The following is a 21529-nucleotide window of genomic DNA, read 5'->3' as shown; positions in this document are numbered from 1 at the left end:
GCCAGGCAGCAGAAGATGGCACTGCGGAACACAATTACAGCCGCAGCGCTCTTGTAAAAGAAAGTGTAAACGGGTAGGCGAGTGTACGGCTGCCCTCCACTTACTCCCAAAAGGCTGGAACAAAGTAGAATAGATGTAACATTCCACTGCTAAAGCGCCTGCTTTTTACTTCGCTCCCCCATTTTCTCTCCTCGCCAAATTGAAAAGTGCGGCCCATTGTGTGCTCGCTCCGAGAAAAGCATCTCAGCCATGAAGATTTATAGAGGGACAGAGTGTTCACTTTCTTCTCAATTAAAAGGATTTATGAACACATTTTTTTTTTTTTTTTACAGATTTTAACATGAAGATCTTTAAAAAAAAAAAACTCAGACATTGCAGTCCTGTTTCACTCGAGAGTCAGCTTGAAACAAACAAACTGACCAGCATTGTCAACTGATATATATATATATATATATATATATATATATATATATATATATATATATATGAGATAAGGCACTTTTATGTTGCTTGAGAGTCTGCTGCAAATTGGCAAATCTCAAAATCTCCAGATAGAGATATATTTTTGTCCTTCTATAGTTGCTGAGTATTTCGAGTTGTTCATTATCTGTTTGGTTCGTTTGTTGTTTCTGTTCTGTGGCGTCTGATGAACACAGATACACATCGTGCCTGTTTTTGGTAGCAACTATAAAAAGATTGAGGATCATTTGCATCACTACCAGAGAATAGTAAGTAAGAGAACTGTAGGATAGAACGCGATCAGTGTGTTCCCATATTTCTGACCTAAATCAGATTTGTCACTAGCCAATCAGGATTCAGTTACATATATAAATAAATGAATAAATTAAATTTACTTGGTTTGCTTACATTGATTGAGGACAAAATAGTACTAAGATTTATGATTTAGGACATAACTATTTAAAGGTTTTCTGAGCTCTTAAGCTCTCTGTAAAAATGGCTGTGTGACTAAAGGAGTTTTGTGGGAGTGGCTAACAGTCCATCAGATGTGTTGTGAATTACACTTGATAATTTACAATTGATTGTTTTCACATTAATACAAATAATATTAGAGTAACCCAAAAAGTCTTTAAATACGTTTTTTTCCCGTTCTTTGCTACTTTTAAAAATGTTAATATTTTAGTAAATGATCATTTATCCACAAGTGATTTTCCGACTCAATGTTTATTTTTGCATTGTTTAGAGTATTTATTTAATCTGTAAACATCAGCAAATATGCAGAAATCAGCCATATTTCCCTCAAAACAGCAGTAGAAACATGTGTTACAGTCATTTACAGTGAAGGAGGGAGAGCATTTTATTCATGCAAACGAGAGGAACAATTATCCAAAAAAAAAAAAAAAAACCGCACGTCTCATTCTCAGCCTCTGGCTTCTGGAAGTCATTTTTAATGTTCCTATCTGATACAGCAGATCCTGATGGTTATATCACTTTAAAAAGGTTCCGGATCTGAAATAGAAATGAAAGTAAATCAATGTGTAGATGTTGTTTCTGTAGGACGAATCAGTTAAAAGTAGTATATAGCTAGCTTCTACTGCTGTAACCATGGCAACCATTAGTTGTAAAGTCTAGTTGTGTAGTCTAGCAATGACTTTACATGTAAGTGGTGAAGTGAGGAGAGAACCTGTTGTAAATGCATTTAAGTGGAGAAGGATTTAGAGTCTTGTCCACAAAAAAAGAGACTGAAATCCATTTTATCCCTCACAATCATGAAATTTAGAGAGGCGATTGCGGCTTTTGGATAAGTTATTGCGTGAAAACTTGGCCCAACCACCGTGAGAGTTTATACGGGAGTGCTGTCAGAGTGAACCATGTAAATGTATGTAGTGTTCAGTACAAGCTCCATCCAATCCTCTGCAGAGAGACAGAGACACAAAGAGAGAGAAAGAGAGAGAGAGAGAGAGAGAGAGAGAGAGAGAGAGAGATGATTTCTCCTCCTTTCTTCCCTCTGCATGACTGCATTTGATGGACAGATGAGTGTTGTCTACTTCCACTCTGTAGCTTCCACCATGTCTGTGCATGGCTAAGTGACTGAAACAGAAGGAGCGAGAGAATGAGGGAAAAGGGCGATGGAGAAGAAAAAAGAGATGGAGAAAGTTCGAAAGTCACATTTCATCCAGTCTGACTGACATACACACACAAGCACAGAGGACTTTTACACCATTAGTGTCGTAACAGTTTGTTCCTCTGTTGTGTCCCGATTTAGTTCACTCACTATCCTCACATACTATTACAGTAATGATACAGGGGCACTATGTAGTGCACTAGTTTTAAGAATATAACCAACTTTATTCATTATTCAATTTATTTAGAATTGTGCCCCAAACCACATCCACATTCACTATGAGGACTTATTTACATGTTCACTTTGGAAATTGAGCTTCCTATTTACTACTTAAATCATCTTACACAATTAGCTTTCATTAGACATGCCCAAATACATGTCCCCTATTCACTATATAGTCTGCATGAACACCATTATTAGTTCATTGCAATCATGTTCCAAAAAGCACACCCTATTTACTCTATAGCATGCATAAACACCAACATCAGTCCACTGTGGATGTGTCCCAAACTACATACTCTAATCTTTATTGATGTGGATTTGTCCCAAACCACACACTGTATTTACTACATTAGCCCTATAACCATTATCAGTCCCCTATGGACATGTCCCAAACCACAAACCCTATTCACTACAAAGGCCACATAGCCATCATTAGTCCATCTGTCCACAACTACATACTCTATTCACTATATAGGGCACAGAAACCCTGTTACAATACTTTCATCATCTTAAGTCCACTGTGGATGTGTCCCAAACTGCTCACCCTTTTCAATATAGAGGGCACATGCACCATTATAAATGTTCCATCATCATCAGTCCACAGTGGACATGTCCCAAACCACACACCCGAGTCACTATATAGGCCGTATGAGTGAGCAATGTTATAAATGTCTCCCATCACCAGTCCACTGTTCCTGGTAGTGCACTGACATTTTTGGGCTCTAGTGCATGAAGTGAAGTTTACAACTTTTCGTCTCGCCTTTGTGATCTATCGCTCTGACCTTTAGCACCGATTCAATCTCACCCTGCTAGCATTAGCATTAGAGATGCATTCTTTTATGAGTCTTCTAGGAAGATGACATATGACCAAAAGATTGAATACAACACACCAACAGGGAAGTGAGGTTTATGTAGACTATATAGGGAGAGGGTGTGTGGTTTACCATCCCTATTTAGTGTGTAAACACCCACAGTGATATCTATAGGTAACAGTGTGTATGGTTTGGGACATGGTCACAGTAGCCTGAATAGTGTTTGGCCGAAAAAAAGACACCCAGTGGACTAATGATGGAGGTTATAGTCCTGTAGATTAAATACATAGTCCATATGTTTATGTTTATGTTTATGTGGAGAATATGTAGTGAATACAGAGTGAGGATTAGGACATTCCCCGGAAGACCTGATCTTTTTCTTTTTTTACTTTATAGCACATATGTTGTACGGATTGGGCCAGGCCACAGTGATAGTGGTGTTCGATGATGTTTATGTAGCCTATATAGTTAATGGGGTGTACAGTGGGGACATCCCACAGTGAACTCTATAGTGAATCGGGAGTGTGGTTTGGGACACATTCATACTGGACCGATGATGATGTTTATGTGGCCTGTATATTTAATAGGGTGTGAGGTCTGGGACGTGCATGCTGTGAACTGATGCTATTGATGTACCTTATAGAATAAATAGGGGGTATGGTTTCGGAAACACCCACAGTGGGAAGATAATGATTAGGATTATTATCCAAAAGATGATGATGATGATCATCATCATAGATAGCTTATATACAGGAGTTTCCTATTGTAGTTTTTTTGTAAGTTCATATGGATTTACCGCATTCGACAGACTTTTGTTTCTCATTAGCATTTCTACACATTTTCCGGAGCCCGTGTTCTGAGAACAAATTGGACAATATGTGCTGCATAAATAGACACAGTGGTGGGTTTTATGCAAAAAAAAAAATTCTATCTCAAGTGTGGTACTTGTCTCTTCCAGTGACCTGTGGCGCTTTTATTTGATGTCCAAAATGACACTGAGTTCATTCCTGAATGCATAATGCATTCTAAAACGTAGCCATGCGATTCATTCGTCCTGTTTTGCGTGCGGAAATGAAGACTGTCTCTGCTAATGAGACACTGTTTTGGACCCATAAACACAGGGACGATTTGATTCGGAAACACGAATTTATTCTGAGCACATGAAAAGACAAATATTTCTGCCCTCGTTTTTCAATTAGGTGTGTGTGTGTGTGTGTCTGTAGGATGGGGGGTGTTGGAAAGGCAGTTTATACTTCATAAGGACAGAAAGAGGAAATAACACTTCTTAACATCTTCACGTTACATTTTATATCAATGTTAAATCTATTTAAAGGAATGGAAATAACTTTGGCAATGAAAAAACTGCATTTCAATCGTTTTTCACTGCATTTAATAAATTCAGAAAACTTCGTTCTCATTGAATATCTGTGTGTGTGTGTGTCTCAACTTAGCAGCACTGGAGCGATGTTTCACACACTCCTTTTTGCCACATTTTCCAAATCTGTACTAGTTTTTGATTAAAAAAGCACAAACTACAAAAATCTCTCTGCAGCGGAGATCTGTGTAGTGTGTCTGTCAGGTTTTTGTTGACGGGTAAAGCATGTGGTCTTTGTGGTATTTATAAAACTGTTCAGCTACGCTCTATAGGCAGCAGGTTCAACATCTAACTGCAATGATGCAAAGCAACAGAAACATCAATTTCCACTGTGTCTACTTTAAATGAACAAAGCTATCGGGGCACCTTACTTTTCCAGTCAAATGTGTTTCTTCTCCAAACTATTATCACAAAGTTGGGGACACACAATTGGGTTTGGCACGCCATAGAACCCTTACCTGAACCCTATTGAACACCATAGAAATTGAAATGGTAAATGCACCCCAGGTCTCCTCACCTTACATTAGTACCTGAGTTTCCAAATATCCATGTGGCCACTAACACCCACAGATCTTCAGAACCACACCCCAAAATCTAGTGAAGCATGTAGAATATTGTAGAAATGTAGCACATATAAATATACTTTTGTCCATGCAGTTTATGTATGTATGTATGTATGTATGTATGTATGTATGTATGTATGTATGTATATGTATCAATCTTGTGGATCGGTTGATTGTTTGGTTGACTTCTTTACTAATAATATTAATAATTACTTCTATTATGAGTTGAAATACTGAGATGAATGCAATAGCCAAAGTACAGAACATGTGTTCAATCTAATCATGCACTGTTTCTAACTCCGCCCACAATAGAAAAAAAAAAAAAAAAAGATTCAAATATGTAATTTTGTGAATGCTGTTAATATATAACTCTTTCAACACAAGTACTGTACTTACAATATCTATGTTACTAAAGGTGTCACCTCATGGCGTAATGGTATGGTGCTATCATGTTTACTGCGTTATGTTGAGGAGGTAATCAGATGTTCTGCTGGCATTTTCTGCAGCAGGATCGACTCCTTAGTTCACTTCAACCACGTGAGTGTGTGATGATGTTAGTGCTTCAGTGTAACTCTGCATTTAAAGACAGGCCTTTCCTGAGACTCGAGTCAAAACCCAGTTCATCTGCATGCAGAGGGAACAACACTAATGCTGTCTGAATCTCAGCATTTATATTTTAAAATGATAAAGCCCACTCTGAGTATTTCTTTTATAAAAGGGAAAAGAGGCAGACAGAGAATCAATGAGAGCTCTGTTTTGAATCTGTTCTCATGTGCTTTATTATTTCATCCTGAGGAAGCTGATAATGAGAAGAGCAGCGATCGAGGGCGCTGTGGAAAAGCTGACTTTAATGAAAAAAAATATATAAAACTGATACCAGGCAAAGAAACCTAGGTGGAGAACACACTGGAGGAAACAACGATCCTCAGTGTGTCTCCTTGTCAGAAAGATTTTTTATTTTACCTCCTTTTAATGGTTCAGGAGATTTTTTTTTATTTACCCCTGGAATAATTTCTCATCACACAACTTGCATTCTCGGCAGAATTTAGCCCAAATTCAGATTTGCTTTTACGCTCTATAGGAAACCAATATTTACTGTGCAGCATAGTATTGTAGTGCATTATATGCATTATTAATAATACATTAAATATAACATATACATATAATAAATAGTATCAACATATTTGTGCATTCAACTTTTTTTTGTCATTTGAAAAATATTTAAATAATAATAATAATAATATGAAGAAGAAGATAAAATATTATTATTATTATAATTATTATTATTATTATTATTATTATTAGTAGTAGTAGTTTCCCCATAATAGCATTTCTTAAAAAAAAAAAAAAAAAAAATTTATTTATTTCTGTGTTATTTTTGGGCTGAGATGATAGATAGAAGCAAAAGAGGAAGTTGAGGAAATTACTTTTTATAGCTGCTGTAATGGACATGAGAAAATTCGATCTAAGTTTGTTATTTTATTTCGTTGCATTGTGTGAGGTGATGTGCATGTGTGTGTAGCTGTGCATTTACAGCTCAGTGTCTATTATACTTGTTAATCTGGTTTTCTCAGTATAACTGTGTTTATATATTCAGTAGTTTGCTCTGTGTGTGTGTGTGTGTGTGTGTGTGTGTGTGTGTGTGTGTGTGTGTGTGTGTGTGAGAGTCGGTGGGTGTTATTATTTTTATTTCTTTATGCACTGTATTCAATGCACCTGTAGATCTGCACAAGTCTGTATATTTTGTGAGGTTTTCGGTGAATATCTTTTAAAAAATGTGCAGTTCTGGCTTTTCCACCTACGTTATACAGTATATCCATATTTATTTCCATATTTTCATTTCACTATTTCTCTCCTCTGGAATCCAAGCCGCAGGAAAGTCATCGGTCAGGAATCGATGAAGCTCTATCTAATAATGGCGAAGTGAAATACGACTTGTGCATCAGTGGTAAAATATGTACGCGCCTAATTTTCAGGCCAAGAGAACAAAAACCAGAGATATATTCATGACTTGAACAGATGTATACAATAAATTATTGTAGAAATCCATAAATTATTATTACACTGCAAACAGCCGGCAGTAACAGCAAATGTTCTCACAACAGTCAGAAGCTCAATGATTCATTCTAATTAAGCGTATCATGTTTACCATGAAACAACATTGTCAAGATGGCTGAATAGAAAAGAATTATCGCTCATCTCCTCCTGCTAATTATCTCATTACACTCATCTTCTTGTCATGTCTTTCCATCAGTGTCTTCTTTTCAATGTCTTTAAAGCATTCGCTTAAAGCATTGGCTTTGAAGAGATTGAAAAGATACTACTGCTACTACCACACACACACACACACACACACACACACACACACACACACACACACATGAAAAAAGTTACAAACAGGAAATGTGAAGCCAAAGCACACCGAAAACCCAAATCATTGAGAAACGAAGATAAAAGTAGATAAAAGAAGATAAAAGAGGATAATTTATTTTTTTCTAATGACAACAAACAAACAGACAAAAACAAATAATTGTCATATTATTAAGTATATTATTATCTTTTGGATAATGTATCATTAGTTATATATTTAAATGTAAAACTGTTTTTGAGCAAGATCCTTTAACAATATAATATATATACAGGGAGTGCAGAATTATTAGGCAAATGAGTATTTTGACCACATCATCCTCGTTATGCATGTTGTCTTACTCCAAGCTGTATAGGCTGGAAAGCCTACTACCAATTAAGCATATTAGGTGATGTGCATCTCTGTAATGAGAAGGGGTGTGGTCTAATGACATCAACACCCTATATCAGGTGTGCATAATTATTAGGCAACTTCCTTTCCTTTGGCAAAATGGGTCAAAAGAAGGACTTGACAGGCTCAGAAAAGCCAAAAATAGTGAGATATATTGCAGAGGGATGCAGCAGTCTTAAAATAGCCAAGCTTCTGAAGCGTGATCATCGAACAATCAAGCGTTTCATTCAAAATAGTCAACAGGGTCGCAAGAAGCGTGTGGAAAACCAAGGCGCAAAATAACTGCCCGTGAACTGAGAAAAGTCAAGCGTGCAGCTGCCAAGATGCCACTTGCCACCAGTTTGGCCATATTTCAGAGCTGCAACATCACTGAGTGCCCAAAAGCACAAGGTGTGCAATACTCAGAGACATGGCCAAGGTAAGAAAGGCAGAAAGTCGACCACCACTGAACAAGACACACAAGCTGAAACGTCAAGACTGGGCCAAGAAATATCTCAAGACTGATTTTTCTAAGGTTTTATGGACTGATGAAATGAGAGTGAGTCTTGATGGGCCAGATGGATGGGCCCGTGGCTGGATTGGTAAAGGGCAGAGAGCTCCAGTCCGACTCAGACGCCAGCAAGGTGGAGGTGGAGTACTGGTTTGGGCTGGTATCATCAAAGATGAGCTTGTGGGGCCTTTTCGGGTTGAGGATGGAGTCAAGCTGAACTCCCAGTCCTACTGCCAGTTTCTGGAAGACACCTTCTTCAAGCAGTGGTACAGGAAGAAGTCTGCATCCTTCAAGAAAACATGATTTTCATGCAGGACAATGCTCCATCACACACGCCCAAGTACTCCACAGCGTGGCTGGCAAGAAAGGGTATAAAAGAAGAAAATCTAATGATATGGCCTCCTTGTTCACCTGATCTGAACCCCATTGAGAACCTGTGGTCCATCATCAAATGTGCGATTTACAAGGAGGGAAAACAGTACACCTCTCTGAACAGTGTCTGGGAGGTTGTGGTTGCTGCTGCACGCAATGTTGATGGTGAACAGATCAAAACACTGACAGAATCCATGGATGGCAGGCTTTTGAGTGTCCTTGCAAAGAAAGGTGGCTATATTGGTCACTGATTTGTTTTTGTTTGGTTTTTGAATGTCAGAAATGTATATTTGTGAATGTTGAGATGTTATATTGGTTTCACTGGTAAAAATAAATAATTGAAATGGGTATGAATTTGTTTTTGTTGTTGCCTAATAATTATGCACAGTAATAGTCACCTGCACACACAGATATCCCCTAAAATAGCTAAAACTAAAACTACTTCCAAAAATATTCAGCTTTGATATTAATGAGTTTTTTGTGTTCATTGAGAACATGGTTGTTGTTCAAATTAAATCCTCAAATAAAATTAATCCTCAAAAATACAACTTGCCTAATAATTCTGCACTCCCTGTATATATATATATATATATATATATATATATATATATATATATATATATATATATATATATATAATTTTATTACTAAATTATTTGCTAGCTGGTTTTAAAGACAAAAAACCTAGAAAAAGTGAATAATGGTGTCAAAGCAAACCAACCAAACAAAAAAACAACCAAACAAACAAGGGCAAAGATTTAGAGAAAACCTGACTAATAAATTCATATGTGCTTCTAAAACATCACTATCCATGTTTAGTTCCTATTTGCTGTTTTAATAACTTACACCCTGGTGTGAATATGTTCCACTAGATTAGAAAAATCAGGTACAGATGTAGAATGAGGCCTGGGGCACACTCAGCGTTCAAATTTATCCCAAAGGAGTCTGATAGAGTGGAGGTCAGAGCTCTACAACTCTATGGGAACTCAATATCTTCTATCTAACGTGTGTAAACCCATTCTTCCTGGAGCTGGCTTTGTGCACAAGGGTCATGCTTGAACCAGATTCGGGTTTCTTAATTCAAAAAAAGGGAAAATTTGATGCTACCTGAAAGAAGAATGCAGTTAGATTTTAGACCCGGCCTGAATTGAATGACATACATCCAGTTTTAACCTAAAATTGAAAAGTCATCTCTTTAGAATGAATAAGAACTGAATAGAAATTAGATTTATTTTTGTTTTGTTTGTTTATCAGAACATAATCAGGTGCAATCTATTTTTTCTCTGATGGGCCGTTGATCCTTACTGTCTCATTTGCTATGATTTATTTATTTATCCGTATTTTTTTTTTTAATCAGAAGATTCTGACACCGATGAGAACATTCCAGATAACGATCGTTAACTCATTCATTAAGCAGAAAGTCGCCAGGTGCTGATGAAATGAAGGTGGTGAAGGACGACGAGTGCTTGCACTGAGATTGATGACTACTGTGGATCTTTTCTTTCACATCTCATTCATTCTTCTGTCTGTCAAAACCACACACACAAACACACACACACACACACACACACACACACACACACACACACACACACGAGCAAACATTCCTGTAAAAGAAATACTTAGTACCTGTACATGTTTGACTTTATTGTGAATTCTGTTAATAAATTTGTTAATAAATGCAATAAATGGTTATGTCATTGTACACCGGTTTATAGAGAAATCCTTAATTTCAGAGTTCTATATTAGTTCCTCATATTTTTTAAATATTTCGGTTTATATTATGTTTGGAACAATGTTGTAAATGGGGAAGCCTGCATACTTTTTCTTTTTAAGAGGAACCAAAGACCATTTTAAAGTTCTTTAAAGAACCTTTAAGCATTCATTCAGAGTCCCCAACCAAAAGCCTCTATAAAGTTCTCTAAATGTCATTTTTTTGTATTTAGATTTTTTTTATCTTTTATGTTCTTTATTAAATCACGATTTATGATTTTTCTCAACTTACCTGTTAAAGAAATGGAAATTGTGGGCTCCCCAGAGACCATTCACAGGGGTTTAGGGATTTATATTATACAATGGTTTCCCAATAATTCTTTGTTTCTGGCTTTCTACATTCTACTTTGTAAAATCTTGATTGTACCTTTCATTAAGTCTTGCCAAGATGAACAACATTGGAATAATTTAGTGTTTTTTTTGGGGGGGTAAAAAAAATATTTTTTAAATCTTCTTTGAATGATTTATGGTTTTCCCACTGATAGATTAAATACAGACACCTGACCTTAAGATTTATATTTGTTTTTAAACATCTTAATACACATTTAGTGCCCATTTGCTCTTATAATAACCTCCACTGTTCAGGGAAGATGTTCCACTAGATTATGGAGTGTGTTTGTGTAAATCTGTGCTCATTCAGCCTCAAGTCTTTTAGTAAAGTCAGGTACTGATGTAGGGTGAGGAGCCCTGGGGTGCAGTCAGAGTTCCAATTTATCCCACAATTTTTCTATTGGGTTGAGCTCTGACCACTCAAGATCTTCCACTCCAACTCAGGTAAACCATACTGTATGTTGATGGAGCTGGCTTTGTGTGCAGCCACACTGTCATGCTAAACAGGTTTAAGCCTCCTAGTTCAAGTAAAGGGAAAAGTTAATGCTACTCCATCTCCTAGTTCAAAAAGCACATATGCATGAAAAAATAAAGAGTTTTACAATCTAATGAAGTCTTCAAGTTTCTATCATTTCTAAAGATTTTTCCCCTTTTATGTGTCTTGTTTATGGTTCTGGCATTTCTATAATGCCTCAGCTTAGCTGATGTTTTTTCACATTTTAACCAACTTCTAAGGTGGTTCTGTTTGAATTTGTTTTCCAACATTTGTGTTATAGGGATTTACATTCTCCATGTATAGCCTTTGTTTCACTGCAAGCTTCCAGAAGCTTTCTGGAAGCTAATTTAAAAGGATTAAAGGTTTCAGTTTTTCAGTCTATAAAATTAGTCTTAGAATTTTGCCTCTAAAAGAAAAAGTCAATTCTCCAAAAATCAAACCCTAACCCTTCATTGATTGTGTTTTTGGAACAGTGATAGAACGTGATTACTTTTTGTTGTGTTGACTTCTTTCTCTTTATTGGGCTCTAGCACCACCATCATCATCTTCATCATCATCATCATCATCATCACCACTATCATCATGACTGATTTGTTTGCCTTTGTTGTTGTGTTTAACCTTGCACAGTTTCTCATCAACCTCCCTCGGATTTGGAAAGGTTTTTATTTTTATTTTTTTAAACAAGCTCTTAATTCACATTGTTCTCCTTCAATCATCAAAGTCCTGAAGTAACGCCCTTGTGGGTTTCTTTTCTCGCATTTTCCACATATTGTTCTAAAGTCTAAAGTTGTTTCAAAGACAAAAAAAAAATCTATTTCCTAATAGTGAATACTCTTGACGTGAACCATTAAAGGTTCCACATGGAAGCCTACAGTATAATTCTTATATTAGAAAGCGTTCCCAGTAGAACCCTGCTTTAAAGATGAAAACCCTGTGAATGTTCACAAAACAATGACCGTCACACACTCGAATTACACTGACTGAACAATGCATGAGTAAACTGTAGTAAAACAGGTAGAAAAGTAGAAAACAGGTTCTGTACTTGGTTTATTCGATAATTAACATGAGTTTTTCGAAAAGTTTTTAAGAGCTTTTCTGGTGTAAGAGCATTCAAACCAGAATGGTTCCTCAGAGGGTGTTTGGATGGGTTAAATTCTTAGATTTCAAAAAAGAACTCCTTTCTGGGACTTTTTGAGAAGAAATTCTTTATTTTTAAAGGTCCTTTACAGATCTTTTAGATGTTCCTAAATAGAAACAGTGAATTGAAACCGTAAACCTACAGATTGTATCCATTCCAGAAGGAAACACAGATAATTCATCCAGATTGGGTTTCTGTGCATCACTCAGGGCTAATTATGAAGCTTGATTGAAGTGTAGTTTATTTATAAAACCTGTTATTAGCATCTGTTCCTACATGCAGATCATAGAGATGGTAGTGTGTACATTACTGGTATTGTACCTTATAAACCATAGTATGCTATTCAGCACTTATGCATGTGTTATGAAGTCTTTATGACAATTCTAACAGTGACAAATCCAAAGTGCAGCTGAGGGCAGCGCTTCATACTGCAATGTTTATTAATTATTTCATCCTTCACGCTTGATGGGCCGTACAATAAGCTTCCACTACTACAAAATGTCACGTACAATGCTGAGAACATCACACTCACACACACACCCCCACACAAAGACAACACACACACACACACACACACACACACACACACACAGAGACAAAAGATCCTCTCGTTGCCAGAATCTGTCTACTCTCAACGTGACATGTTAAAACACAGCTCTCGGTAATTCCACATTGTAGGAGACAGCGGAAACGCTTCCTCTGTCCGTGGAACCTCCAGGAGGGACGGACGAGTGACACGTCAGGGAACAGCGCATAATTATTTCAGCTACACCAGAACACCAGGCAGGGTGCATCTGCCAAAGAGAGATAGAGAGGTTATTTGCATAGCTAATGACCGAGCCAAACTGCAGAGATACACAAAAAAATAACAAACACAGACACCGACAGGCCATTTTTAAACCCCACGGGCGGCCTTGCGGAGAGTTCCGTCCATCTGCTTCAAATAGGGTTCTCACGTTAAGAATCATGGAATCTTTTTTTGGTGATTTTGGGTACAAACAGTTCACGCTGAAAAAAAGAAGAGAAAGTTTTATCCGGAATCCTGCATCAGAACCTCTTTGCAAAGGTTAGTTTCAGCACTTTGTAACTGTCAGTGGTCCGAGTTAAATATAAATATAAATTGATCAATCTGATAGATTTGTTGGAAACTTGCTGTTGTATAAGAGGAATAAAACACAAAAATGGGCTCATACTGTATGTGAAAAACTGGAAGTGACCCTGCTTCATCACACACACCTCAAATAATCATCGATTATTTTCACATACCAGCATGCCCCAAAGGGTTTTACACTGACAACACCGCAGAGCTGTTATGATAGAAGTACTTTTTCTAGCCAATCAGGAGAGAGTATTTATCAGCACTGCGGGGTAACAGATGATAAAAAAATACCTCAATCCTAAGGTTGCATTAGTGAGTGAAAGTGATTTGACAATTTTGAAAAAACAAGTAGAAGAAACGTCAGGTTAGAGGCCTGGTTACAAGTTATAAATTCTATAATGAATACGTCTCAAATTTGACTGAAGATTTCATATAAAATAAGTAAGCAAGTAAGTGAAATAAATACATAAATAAAGCTACAAGCTGTGTATGATAGATTCTGAATGAGATCAGGTTAAAATCCTGGTTTGTGGTTTGAGCGTTATAGACCTAGAAGCTAATGGCCACAGAAGGTGACGTGTTGTTCACACTGCTGTCACTCCTGTGTGTGAAAGCACAGCACGTTATAACGGAGGAAACGAGTCGAATCTTCCAGCATGACACACTTCATTCACTCCTTCAGTATTCAGCTCCGGGAGGGGCGCGACGAAACATGAATCAGGAGGGCAAGCTGTGCCATCTGCGCTAAGCTAACGCTACATCATAAGCAAGTCTTGTATCAAATTAGACGTGCTACTGCTTCCATCTGGACCTGATGAAAGTCAATCCAGCACACACAGGTAGACTAATCAGGATGCTAAGCGCTGAGACGAAACATTGCGTTTGATCGTTCTGTGTTTTATTTTTTGTCTTGATTTCTGGTTGATATCTCATGGTAGAAGATTTATATATATATATATATATATATATATATATATATATATATATATATATATATATATATATACAGTGGATATATATATATATATATATATACACTTATCTCGACCTCGGTTAACTCGACAACCCTATTAAGTCGACGTTTTTGAAGTGGAACCGCCAAATTCTCGCTTTGTCTTTTTTTTTTTTCTGTCGACTTTTTGATGTCGCCGAACCCTGATATCTCGAGCACAAGGGGGGAAAAATTTGCCATTTAATGTCGGTTATCTCGGTGCAGCCGCAGAAGAACTCGCGAAAGTGGCGGAAAAATCAAGCCTTACAGCTGCTACAGGTGTTGTATTGTATACTGGTGAATCTCTGCTGTTAGTTAGTGCACATATGCCTTTTGTTGTTAAATGTTATGCGATGAACCGGAGGCGAGAGTAGAAGTGCGGCGCTGAACAGGACACAGGAGAACGTGGGATAAGCAGCAAAAGCATAGAATGAACACCGGCAGGATCGGGGGAATCCGTGATGCGCTTTGGGAAGAAAAGAGCAGCCGTTGAGAGAGTGCCGGTGGAAGGCACGTACCGGGATACGCATGAGCGATAACAATGACAGCCGTGAACCAACATATACCAACAATAATGGACGGTGAGAGTGTGGAAGTTTAAATAGGAGCTGGTGATGAGTGATAAACGAGCACCATATGTGCGCGATTAAAGCCGGGAGCTTCAGAGAAAGCGGCCGAGAAAGCACCTGACACGCTGAAGGGGGTGCCGAAGGGGGCGTGGCAGGTGGATTCCTGACAGTAACAAACATGTACTATATGTACATTTTTATAGCATGCCTTCATCAAACAAATCGCGGCAACGCTGTTGTGTAAAAAACCCTCCAAAAACACGTGCATGCACATTCTCATTTATTAACGCACATCATGTACATAAAGAAATTTCAAGCACATTAATATATTGCCGCCATATTGATTTTCGTTTATCTCGATCATCGGTTATCTCGATGCTTTTTGGCAACCCCCTAGGACATCGACATAACCGGGTTCCACTGTATTTATATAGTAGAGAGAGAAAGAGAGAGAGAGAGAGAGAGAGAGAGAGAGAGAGAGAGGTTTTTCAACTATCTATTAAATATCATTCTACAGAGCAGCTTGGCAGTGCATTAAAATGCATTACATTTAAAAATACTGTATGTTTTTTTTTTTTAATATACAAGAAAATGTCAGACTGACTTTTACAAACAAGAAAAGAAAAGAAAAAAGAATCAGGATTATAGACAGGGATTTGTGTCTTCCATAAGACACTGTATGTAATGTATTCCAATGTACCATGTCACTTTGTTTGTGTACCTAATTTACATTTACTGTAATTAGTATTGTATGAACTTATGGTTCACTGCAGTCGTTGCCATTCATTTTTTTCTCTTCCTTGTTTGTTGCCTGCTCACACTAGCTCTGGCAGGCTGGTGTTCGGATCTAGGTTTATGTTTCATAGACTTTACTGTATTAGCACTTTATAAATTTTTAAATATATCGTCACTCACATCTGCCTCTGCCTTTTACATGGCATTTTCTATACATGATATATGCTCCTATACATGACATAAAATATTAAGCATTAATAATAAAATGTTGACTGTAATGTTTATGCATTATTGATGTACATGTACATCATTTGGCAGAAGCCCTTATCCAGAGAAACTCACCAGTTGACTATATGGACAAAAATATTGGGACACCTGAACTTTTCTGTCATATGTGTTTTTTATCCAAACTGATACCACAAATCTGGAGGACACAATTGTATAGGACGTGTTTAAATGCAGTATAATAAAATGTTGTGTTCACTTGAGCTTCTTGAAAATATGCTTTACATGCTTTGGTGAGGAAGATCTTGAGTGGCTCGCTATAGAGCTCTGATCTCAACACTACTAAACACCTTTTGGGATGAACTTGACCCAATTTTTTACCCTCGTGGCAGATAAAAAAACAATTGTCCAAAATTATAAGAGCAAACTGGATCGGATTGAAAAAATGCGATGCTCAAATAGCACATACCATACTGATGACCAGGTGTCCACAAACTTTTGACAATATAGTGTATCTGATTTACACAAGGGTTAAGGGTCTTGCTCAAGGGCCCAACACTATCGGTTTTCTTATGCTGGGATTTGAACTCATGACCTCATAATCAGAAGTCAAAGTCCTTAATCACTGAGCTACTACATCTACATCTGTTATGTCCTTGTTATACATCTGGATGAATGGATGGATGGATGGATGGATGGATGGATGGATGGATGGATGGATGGATGGATGGATGGATAGATAGATAGATAGATAGATAGATAGATAGATAGATAGATAGATAGATAGATAGATAGATAGATAGATAATGTGACAGTAAAGCTGCAGAACTCTGATTATGTTTTAAGGCTGTAATTAAGCCATTACGACACATCCGAGCACATGCGTCTGCGAGGATTTTCTCAGGAATAAAGAAGACGCCTCGGGTGATTTAATCGTTTTCCCAGCGGACAAACTCGCGGAGGAAATTGATTCCCGGAATAGATGAGCATCTCATGTAATGGCTATGAGTCATCTGTTCCTTGTATTCACAACATTTCGGCAATATCTGGCACTCGAGCATCACTCAGTCTCTCACAGGTGAAGCAGGATGCTGCTGTAGGTCTTCTTAAAGAAGACACAAAATGACATGATGACTCTGTCTCATGCTACGGCTTTATCGATTCCTGCAGCCTGTCAGGTTCTCCTAGATGGACATGAAATATAAATTATAGTGCAGATGAATGCTGGTTCTTTCACAGGTTGATGTTTAGATTGCCTGACTGGTTTTTCAGTGTGTCCCTCTGGAGAAACCTTACAGTTTAAATAGACCTCTACAATAAAAAGCTCTAGAAAGTGCCCTTTTAGAACATGTTTCATGTAGAACCTTTAGAAAACCCTTTTGAACCTCACCTGGAATGACCAAATGCTGGGCTTTGGTTACTTCTAGTTCTCTGGAGAGTTACAGGCTCTAGGCTTCTAACTGCATCTCAAGTGATTCCAGTCCTGACCTTCCGGTTCACTTAGAGCTGCATCCATGCAACCAGTGTTCTAAAAGGAACCATTATCAGGTTTGAATATTTAAACATGCTGTGGTACAAATTGTAAAGAAACGCCTCCTTGGTCAAACTAGCATGCTTAGCTTTAATAAAAATTACCGTCTCTGCATGAGATGCTTTCATCTTTTGCCCAGCTGGTCTTGAAGTTGTTAAGATTTCCACTTGCATTAGTGGAAATGTGAGTGAGTGTACTTACAGAAAGCTCAAACACACACACACACACACTGATCACACGGTACTTAGCAGGCGAGCTTTAATCCGAGCCTAATCGAGCCTCAGGTGGAGCGTCAGAGCCCCACCCCACATGAGGCGATGTAGTGAGCGTGATGGTTTCATCGTGGTTGATCAGGACCTTCTCTCCCCATCACCTTGAACCCCCTTCACCCCCCCTACACACTCACACATACACAGTCAAGAACCCTGATCACTCGTTATGGCCCTGACAAGAAGCGAAGTCGTTAATTCATCGTGCAGGGCTTAACACGACGTGTTAGGCTGGAGAGTCGCTCGTTACAGCCCTGGTGATTGCTTCTCGGGCCGTCGTAAAGCCGTTGCGATGGCGTTGGTTGTCATATTTCCTCCTGAGCTGACAGTAAAATCTCCTGGAGAGCTCTGCAGCGGGAAGGGCGATAAAAAACCCAGCACCGTTCTCACACAACCAACACAATGACACACTCGCTAAACTGCTTTGCACCGGCGCGTAGGCAGATTTAGGTCTTCTCGGCTTCGCACTGGCGCTAATGAACAGACGTGAGCTGCTTAAATGCTGCTTCTTACAGAGAGACACGCTCCCGGTGGCAAATAAAGCATTTTTCAGTCCTGGCGTGATTTATGTGGAACTGCTCTCCTTCTTCACTTTCAGCGCTCTTAATTCCTTGCGGTGACAAAAGTAAAGTTTTAGTAACCTTGTGATCAAGGTTAAGATGAGAAGCCTGTGCTCTTCCTCTTTTTCTCATGTTCAATTGAATCAGTTCGACATGCAAGCGTTAGCATGTGACGTTGCCTAGGCAACCGGGATAATGACTCTTTCCCCTGAGAGCGGTGATTTAACCTGAATGTTTGTACATTGAGATTAAAAGATCGGCGCGTCTGGTGTGAGCGCAGACCTGAAGGCCACCGTTAATAAGGCGCTGAAAAAGGACCTGTGAGATATCACCTATTAATGTTTTATTATTTCCTCTCTGATTAATAATCAGTAACCGAGCATGCTAATCTGGCAAATTAAAATCCTTTTTATTTTTATTTTTTAAGAAGTCCAATATGTAAGTAGGAACAATATGTCTGTGTGAGAAGAAGGAGAAGACAACGCACAGCGAGGAGAAGGCATATCATTAATTTGGGCTCATTTAAAGGGTTTTCATAGCAGTGAGATTGTTGTGAAGTTGCCGTGTTAATGAGATAGATCTTTCATATGGAATGATGGCACAATTAGGAGAACAAAAGTGCAAGGTGTGACAATTTAAGCGAATGTGCTTTGTCAGTGTCTTAGAACAGCACCTTTGAGACAACATATGCATGAAAATACGCTTATGAAACGACTGCGCCGGCTACTTGATGTCTGGATTTTAGCGCTCGCACACATTTGCCTTGTTACCATGTTCCCCAGTGCCCCAAATCCCACCAGGACGCTGAGTTTCTAGGCCAGGAAATAGAATTTAAGTTTTCTGAAGAGAATGTCCTTAAAAAATAAAATTACGCACACAAAAAAAAAAACACCTTTTCTAATATCTTAATGGCTGTTGTCTTGGGTCACGTTTCAAACAAGTGCTGAGCATCAACAAAATTTGCAAGTGTCCCTCCCTTCCAACCCCCTGCATTCTCTGGGAGCTCACATCTAATTTAGAAAGGATATGAAAAAAAATCAGCTTTGTTTACTCATTTGGTGTAAAGTCCCTTAAGACACCTCCTGTTTCTGGTACTGTGCGATATTAAACTGCTAAAAACGGTAACACTGCTATTAATTGACACAAATCCACATGTTCTGTTGTTTTACTTCCTGTTCTAGTTTTACTTAAGTACTTACTTAAGTTCTAAAGCAAAATTATAATTTGCATGGGGAAAGTTCCTGGTACTCAGAGTTGGGTTATACATGTACTTAAACTAAAATTTAAAGCTCCATGTTCATGATCATTAAAATCACCTTCATACCTATGAGGTTGCCAGATTTTTCCTAAAAGCTGTCTGAAATGGAGTTATTTACAACGTTTCATTTCAAACTATTTGGTGTATTCCCTTTTTCAGACCGAATTACAAGTGCGCAATTGAGGATTAAGGCGTTTGCTCAAGGACCCTGCAGTGGTAGCAAGGTTGTCCTGGGATTTTGACCCACCCGTCCAATGTCCAATGCCTTAACCACTTAGCTAACACCTCCTTAGCTACCATATGCAGGCATCTAGACCACCGCCATAAACACAAAGCTGATACAAATAAGAAAATACACACCTTTTCATTCTAAACAGAGTGAAGTCTAAATCTCATTCATCGCCACTATATTAGTGCTTAAATAGTGCTCACATATTCTGACATTAATCAGTGGGTTAAATAAACAAAATGGCTTTCACACTCATTATTCAGCAGCACACAGAATAGCACCTGATCCAGTATAGAATCAGAATTGCACAGAATTAAATGAATGATGAGATTTTAAATAGAAATTCTGATGTGTGTGCAATGTGTAGATTTTATCATACTATTCTAATTGTGCTGGAAAGAAAACATGCTTCTGCATTCTGCATACAGTAAGTAATTGCCTGCTTGAGACAATGATTCAAATACTGTGAGAATATTATTAATTATTCAGTCCTCAATGTTTTTGCTTGTATGAGTGTATTTACAGACAAAACATTTATTTTTATGTAGCATTGCACACATGCGCACACACACACTGTTTTATACAAACTATGCCCTCATGTGTGTAACTCTCATGTGACATCAGAATAGAACTTTAGTGTTTTTACTGTAGTTTTGTCTTATTACAGAGTTGATTTCATTCTAGCTTTTTTCTGAGTCACCATTCTGGAATTTGTTGTGTCTGACCTTTGACTTCAAGTACTGGATAGTTGGATAGTTGGTAACTGAAATGGTTTACCTTCTCATTACTGTATTCTCTGGTCCTTATGAGCACCTGAGTCTTTTCCCTGAACCACCTCCTGTTTATAGACACTGATTAAAATAAAACTGATCTGGTGCTGCAGGTCTATGATGATGACTATTAAACACACACACACACACACACACACACACACACACACACACACACACACACACACACACACTCTCTTTCAAATCAACTACATGCATGTCTTCTCTTACCACATTCATAAACATCCTCCTTGGCCTTCCTCTTTTCTTCCTTCCTGGTGGCTCCATCCTCAGCATTCTCCTACCGATATACCCCATGTCCCTCCTCTGCACGTGTCCAAACCATCTCAATCTCGCCTCCCTCGCCTTGTCTTCAAAAGTAGCTTAGCTATCATAATCTAGTTTTATAGCTGAATGTAACACCTGTATGCTTTTGTTTAGCATGTACACTATATGGAGAAAAGTTTGTGGACATCTGAATATAAGATTTGTATGCCCTTTTTGAACATCCCATTGCACCTATTTGCTTTTATAAGTCACAAGGATGTTACTCAGGGAGTAAGCGTTCTAATTCATCCCAAAAGTGTTCAGTCCGGTTGAGGTCAGAGCTCCATAGCAGGCTATTTATGATCTTCCACTCCAAACCATGTAAACCATATCTTGATGGAGCACCGACTCTGTGCGCAGGAGGACTGTGCACTATTTAGTCGTTGTGGGAGAAGTTTCTTTTTTTATTATTTAATTATATATTGTAAAACATTTTGTATAACATTATTGTGTACGGTCGTTGAATAAACTAAGCCGAACTCTTTATCCAAAGCATTCTGATCTCCAACAGGGAGAGGGAAAGAGAAAAGAATGATACAGAGACAGGCAGACAG

General features: G+C 38.1%; 1 protein-coding gene and 1 long non-coding RNA gene across 5 annotated transcripts in view; one reads left to right on the top strand and one right to left on the bottom strand.

Annotated features, from left to right (window-relative positions):
* cdh8 (cadherin 8) overlaps nt 1-21529 on the top strand; it is a 152868-nt gene that overhangs the window by 48654 nt on the left and 82685 nt on the right. The gene's annotated exons all lie outside the window — the stretch shown is intronic.
* LOC124379992 lies at nt 12785-17776 on the bottom strand. The gene is made up of 3 exons (XR_006924560.1): nt 17667-17776; nt 17422-17559; nt 12785-13206 (listed from the first exon to the last, which is right to left on the bottom strand). It is a non-coding gene; the product is annotated as an uncharacterized LOC124379992 (long non-coding RNA).

This window comes from Silurus meridionalis, chromosome 26, assembly GCF_014805685.1.
Source record: "Silurus meridionalis isolate SWU-2019-XX chromosome 26, ASM1480568v1, whole genome shotgun sequence".
NCBI classification, from domain to species: domain Eukaryota; kingdom Metazoa; phylum Chordata; class Actinopteri; order Siluriformes; family Siluridae; genus Silurus; species Silurus meridionalis.
Note: the sequence above shows the minus strand (reverse complement) of the source record. Positions and strands in the feature narration are given on the sequence as shown.